The following is a 7,201-nucleotide window of genomic DNA, read 5'->3' on the forward strand; positions in this document are numbered from 1 at the left end:
GAAAAACAGCAACAAAATATAATTTAGAAGATCTCCAAAAAGCAATCTATCTTATTAACTAGCACACCTATAAAAGATCAACTCGAAGAAAAAGAAAATAAGAAACGATAAAGAGAAAGTAAAGAAACTGAGAAAAAGTCAAAGAAACAGGCTGAAACGTGAAGACGAAAATGGAAAGGAAACGAGAAAAGTACGAAAAAATTTCAAGAATATTGAAGAGATTTGGTCTTTGGCAATGTGGAGGAGAAATATAAAAAAACGGAAAAAGAATAGAACAAAAACGATGAGTATTATTGTATTTGTTATAACGAAAAATATAACAATTCTGAAACTTGGATAATGTGTTATGTGTGCAAGAATTGGGCTCATGAGCTGTGTACCGGATCAACAATCGACGTCAACAGACTATAAATGTGATCTCTGTGGTACCTAATTGAAGACTGATTAAATAGATAGGGATAGGATTTGCCAAATGTCATAGATAGAACATTTGACAAATTGAAGATTGAATAAAAATGATTAATGTTCGTAATTACCCCCTTTTTGGTTGGTTTTGCTTTTCGCTTAAAATGTTACCTTTTATTTAAAAAATATCAATGTTGATTCTTTAAATTGTTACTCATATAGTTTATATTGCTCAAAAAGTATGATAATAAAGCCATTCGTCATTATTCTGCTGTGTTATTTCAATTCTCCGTTAGGTGTTCGCCATTCCCCCACTTTCCTTTAATCTAAAGCTATCCTTTGCAGAGTTCTTCATCATTATTAAAGAGAAAAAGGAAACTCACTTTCAAAGAAGTTAAATGTTCACAGAAATATCATGAATAAGTAATTATAAATAATTTAATAAGCATTTGCTTCTTGTATTATATTATTTTTTATTGGATGTATAAGAGTTTGTTCAGACAGGATATTGATTTTATTATTACCTATCATTTTTAAATTGTTTTTGAAGTAAGAACAACACCATACGTAATGCTATTGTTTGATCCATACAATGAATAATTAGCACCTGATGATTCTGGTGACAGATGAGGTTCTGATAGATGAATTTAAATTGTGCACTTATGAGAATTATGATTAAACGATGTTTGGGTCTCCATTTCAAATGGTGTTGTTCTGAACGGTTGTGCCAACACGGATGATCCCGGCGCATCAAAATGTTGATGTTTACCTAAAAGCTAAGTTTGATTTGTAAAAGGTATGTGTTCAGTTCTCACTGAACTGCTTCTCCTACTGACTTCCATTATATATTTAAATACCATATTATCAATATCGTTCATTAACTTTTGTCAGTAGTTGACTATATATATCACACTTTTCATTTGTAATTGGCAGCCCTAACTTTTTTAATCCAGCATGATTAAGATAACCCAATCTTCTATGCCATAGCATATTGTCTTCTGTTACTGTTAAAGAAGATTGCAACTTTACTGGTGTGAGACATTAACTGTGTATAAACCACCATTGCTTCTTGCTGTGAATACTCCATGATTTGGCATTTTTGTTGTTGCTACATCTTTTCTATATGAGAACACTGCAACCTTTGTTGTTTAATCGTCTAACTGACATTAAATTATGATATAGATTTTGTACTATCAAAACTTCCATTGTTAGGATTTCACCTTCTTCTGTTTTTAATCTTAGCTTTCATTGTTTTCTTATTTTCATAATTTGTCCATTTCCTACTTTGACATTTACTTCTTTTATCTCAGTTATGTCTTCCATGAAATCCTTGTATTTCTCATCAACCATGTTGTATGTTGCACCAGAATCTAGAACAAGAGTCATCCTATTGCTATCTTCAACATTGTTTGCTATTGCGACAAAACCAAAAAATGATTTTCTTTGGCTTCATCCTCGGCCTCTGTAGAGTTGTTAATGTTAAATGTTACTTCCCTGGTGAATGAACATTCATCTTGTACTTGACTAAGTTTACTTGTAATTTTATATTTAAGCTCTGCATCTAATAATTTCTTTTTTACGTATTCAAGTGTTAGTTCCATGTTTGTCACCTCTAATGCTGTAATAACTGGCTGGTAAGCAGAGTTGTCAATACTAAGCAACAAATGACATACTTTGTCCGTTTCATCCATCTTTTATCAATCTCTTATTCTCGTATTATTTTATCAAAAGTGTTAAAGTGGTCTTCCAAATTATTAAGTTCTGGTTTATGTTTCAAGGTCAATAATTTCTGTCTTAGATACAATTTACTTAGAAAATTTGAGAAAAATGTGCGTGACGAAAAGTACTCTATCACTTCCTTAGCAGTGCCGCATTCTTTTACATATTCCAAATGGTTGTCTTTTAATGAGTTTACAATGATTTGTTTAGCTTTTGCGTCTTGCCTTTTAAAATTGCATATTCTTTCATTTTCCTGTAATTTCTTTCTATTCCGGAGTCACAGTCGACGGCATCTCGATATTCTTTTCTTCCATGAGAGTTCGTACTCGGAATAGCCAATTTCTGAAATTGGTGCCTTCTAAATACGGCAAAAGTGCCAGCGCTTGTTACACGTGCTGCGCAGCAGTTTTTGTATTTTACTTTGCATGCATTATTTGAACACTTCCCATTTTTACATGTGTCATCTGACTTAAAGGACTTACTGGGCCCATAACCTATTATTATATTTGCAACATTCATGTGCTGGCTACTGGCTGGTCTACAAATAAAACGTTTTATTTAACTTTATTGTTTATTTTGTAGACATTCGTTTACATGACGCAATAAGACACGGCAGGGAAGGGCCGGAGAGAAGTCCAACCTGCTTTTTTTTTATTCCATAGATTACAAAATCTGATATTCTAACATGTTCCACTTCGAATGTTTGATTCTCGTGACACGGACCTTTTAATAAACGATTTATGAGAAAATGGATTTTCTAAATGTTGGTCAAAGATCATGAATTGTATTGCACTAAGTATCTTTCTATATTTTGCAATATTATTATCAAGCCCGTATGTAATGTTTACATTCATGTGACAGAATTAGTTTGAAGATTGTCCACGCCGTCTTGATACTTCCATCAATAATTATTAATTACTAATGGAGGTTGTGTACAGGGGTATGAATGTTCATAGAAGCTCTAATTTCTATTGATACTAGCGCCGCAGTGTGGGCGTCAAAAACACTAATATTTTTTTTTTCTAGAAACTATCATTAGATGGCGCTACCGTTGCAGTATTTACCATATACAATTTTTATTAACAAAACAAAATCTTTGTATGTTTGTACGAATAAAAAAAGAAATTTATAATATTTTAAACATAAAAAAATACTTTTGTTTAAAATTAAAACCTATATTGTGTAGGCGGCACGGGCTATTTTATAAAATTCAAAACTTGTCAATATATTAATGACTACATTCCAGGGACTACAATCTCAGTACATTGGTAATGGTCCGAAAAGCCAATATAAGGTGACAAATTAGAGGAGTACATCGAAGTCGTAGTTTTCGTTTGATGTTATGGATTTTGTATTTGGTAGCATTACACATATTTAATTCCTACTTCAACTAATAGATGTCACGTAAGTCAAAAATTTCGTAATGTTTCGATAGGTGGCGTTGTATACAAAATTATATCGATGAGCTTAAAAAACTTTGATATTCTGAGCCGTAAAACATTAGTTAAAAAACAAGAAAGTAAATAAAAATGACTACCGTTTTTTGATCAATGTCTGCCGTGTTTTTGATGCGCGTGGGCATTTCTGCTTTGCTGAGTTCATTCTGTGTTGTGCTTTTTCGATTATTTTTCGTTGAGTTGAGCCCCTGCTCCTCCGGTATCGTTGTTAAAAAGTGCTGTACAGATTACGTGCAAATCAGGACAATATTTAGTGCTATTTGATTGTTTTCCGTTGAGTTGAGTCCCTTCTCCTCCGGTTAATCATTTTAGTGCTAAAGGGAACATTTTTTATTTCTCGTGTTGTGAGTAGCAGTCATGTCGGACAAAAAATGTTGTGTTCCGGATGTCCCCAAAAGAAGGTAAATGTTTATCGAATCATGTGTTCATGTGTATACATAAAGTAAATTTTAAATAATAATCTTGGTGCATTGGATTACCTGAATCCCAATTAACGCATACCTCATTCGAATTGCCGACTTGTTCGCTTTATTTTCAGCCGTGAATTTTTGATGAATTTGATTATCAAAGTAAGGTTATACTCTGTTGGTCTAAATAGCTCAAAAAGTAACTAAAAAGGAAACATAGTACAAAATAACACCCAAACCCAAACGTAGGAGCATAACTTTATAACGTATGTCTTTTAAATTATGAGATGACAAAATATTTGACAGCTTTACATGCTCCCCAAAACAATTTGATTAGTTCCATTATGTTTTGGCATGTTTTTTAGAAAATTTACTTTAATAAAATCACATTGTATTATATTCTTATGTAGATAAGTGACACAATCGGTAAAATATTAACAGAGATGTCTACAATATAATAATTACATTTCAGTGCTGCATCGGTTTCCGGATCCAGAAAGGCAAAAGAGCGGTTTTGATCTTTGGGTCAATTCCATAGGAGGCAATATACTGACTTTACAAAATGAATTCATTCATAAATATCGGCGTGTTTGTAACACTCATTTTGCAGAAAAGTATTATTGCCGCAACAATCGAATCAGCAAACTAGCAATAACAACTTTATTGTTGCCTGGTGAGTAATAATAAAATTTATATTCTTATATATATGTAAGCATAATACATACCATACAGAACATCACACAGGGTCATACTGAGAAGAAAAAAATAATGATATTTCTACTACACAAAACCAAGGGAGTTAGTTTACATACTTTAGTGACAAATTAATCTTTTTTGTGCACAGTTAGTCCATTGAAATGTTACATTTTTTAGGCCTTACCTTGCGTTTTTTAGAGGACGCAATTTTATTTTTTTGAAGTGTAGTGGGGGTCAGTGTAAAGCTAAAACCAAGTTTGTGGGGTCGCCACCCTTGTCCCACGGCCGCCATCTTGAAAATAGGGGTTGAAATGGTTTTTATGATGTATCTCTTAAACTATTTATCTGACAAAAAAAATAATAAACGTTTTTTGTTGCAAATTAAATTCTCTACAACTTTGGTTCAGTAACTTTTTGTCGTAAAACTATAAATAAAAAAGTTATAAGCGAAAATGTTAAGAAATTCAATGTTAAGCAATGTCCATTGCAACGTCATCAGAACGTGTGTTTAAAGGTTCATAATACTTTTTTGTACTCTCATACGTACAACACAAACCCGCGGTTGTCGGCTTGTACGCGAATTACTGGATCCTGAATCGCTTTGACACAGATGAAGCAATTGTTCACAAAATCAAAGTCTGGCTCTGGAGCTTCTGAAACTGACGATAAACTACTGGAGCTGCTGTTGCGACGACTGATTGTTCACAAAAACAATTTTGTACGAACGGTTTCGGAAGTTACTTACTGTACATATTGCGTGTTATTGTTATTACATGGACAACCGAACCGATAATGTTGTTCGTCGTCGCAGCAGCAGCTCCAGTAGTTTATCGTCAGTTTCAGAAGCTCCAGAGCCAGACTTTGATTTTGTGAACAATTGCTTCATCTGTGCCAAAGCGATTCAGGATCAGCATCGCGGCCACAAACCGACAACACGGGTTTGTGTTGTACGTAATGAAGTACAAAAAGTATTATGAACCTATAAACTACGTTCTGATGACGTTGCAATGGACATTGCTTAACATTGAATTTCTTAACATTTTCGATTATAACTTTTTTTTATAGTTACGACAAAAGTTACTGAACCAAAGTTGTAGAATTTAATTTGCCACAAAAATGTTTATAATTCTTTTTTGTCAGATAAATAGTTTACGAATACATCGTAAACCATTTCAACGCCTATTTTCAAGATGGCGGCCGTGGGACAGGTGGCGACACAAACTTTTGGTTTAACACTGACACTTCAAAATAAAATTGCGTCCTCTAAAAACGCAACCCCAAATGTAACTTTTCAATGGACTAAGTACCTTACAAATTATATAAGTTCCATTCCCTTTTAAAATAATTGTACTACATTTTTGACATTAATGTATTATTATTAATAGTGACAATAGCCCAGTTGAGTGTGCAATGGACTGCTGGGATGAATGTCCGCAGGTTGAAATTGTAAGGGCAAACACCTTTGGCTTAAAAAAAAGTGTGTATTTGTGAATTATCGCTTGCTGTAATGGTCAAGGAAAACATCATGAGGAAATCTGTATACATTAAAGTTCTATATAGAAATTTTGAGGGTGTGCGAAGTCTACCAATCCACACTAGACCAGTGTGGGGACTGATGCCTAATCTCTCTCAGTAGTATAGGAGGCCTGTGCCCAGAAGTGGGTCAGTATATAATACATGGATGATATTATTATTATGTGTTATTATATAGATAATTGTGATGAAACTCATGAATGCTTAGTATGTATTTTATTATTAATAGTCAAATTATTTTAATTTTATTACAGACTCTTCACTGATTGAAAATAGGCTACTGAGGCAGTTGCAAAATGTGGTTGGATCTTTGCCATCAACCTCACAAGGAGGCACAGGTAATTTGTTCATTTTTTCTCTTCTCCTGTTTAATCTGTACTTCTATGGTATATGCTTCCTTTTGGAAGTTGTCTATGAAATGTTACGTGTTTAAAGTGAAATTTTGGGAACTACCAGTTTAATTAATTAATATAAAGCATACATTATTTGTTTTTACACACCTACTATGTTTTATCTTTACACCACACTGGCTTTACTGGTAGAGAATGCCTTCAGCATTAACTCCACCTTTATATAATTTTTATTAAAGTTAATTTTTGTTACAGATTTCATTACAACATTTACAGAAGAAATAATCCCAGTGCAGCAGTCTCGAAATTTACCTAAATCTTTACCATCAGGCTTACAAGGTAAAATATAATTATAGTCAAATTCCATGTATGACATCACACTTTATGCAAAGATAGCTATTTGTATACATTTGTGGAACAGGGCAAGTGGTTTTGGAATCCAGCTCGAAAGACCGACTCGAAAGTCTTCTTCTTTCCTCATCTTTCTTTCATGGGCCTCGCAAGGGGCCACCAGTCGTATTACATTTTTGTTGATGGGGTGGGATTTCCCCAACGCCTCTATATAATGAAATATTTATTGCTGGTTCTCAATAGCCAGTAGGAATTGCATGCCCATATCCAAATGCTAAGGCGC

At 33.5% G+C, this 7,201-nt stretch overlaps 1 long non-coding RNA gene across 1 annotated transcript; it reads left to right on the forward strand.

Annotated features, from left to right (window-relative positions):
- Positions 1 to 4,511: 4,511 nt before the first annotated feature.
- LOC119193861 lies at positions 4,512 to 7,075 on the forward strand. The gene is made up of 3 exons (XR_005114093.1): positions 4,512 to 4,661; positions 6,472 to 6,555; positions 6,823 to 7,075. It is a non-coding gene; the product is annotated as an uncharacterized LOC119193861 (long non-coding RNA).
- Positions 7,076 to 7,201: the final 126 nt, after the last annotated feature.

The sequence above is a fragment of the Manduca sexta genome, chromosome 7 (genome assembly GCF_014839805.1).
Source record: "Manduca sexta isolate Smith_Timp_Sample1 chromosome 7, JHU_Msex_v1.0, whole genome shotgun sequence".
In the NCBI taxonomy this organism is placed as follows: domain Eukaryota; kingdom Metazoa; phylum Arthropoda; class Insecta; order Lepidoptera; family Sphingidae; genus Manduca; species Manduca sexta.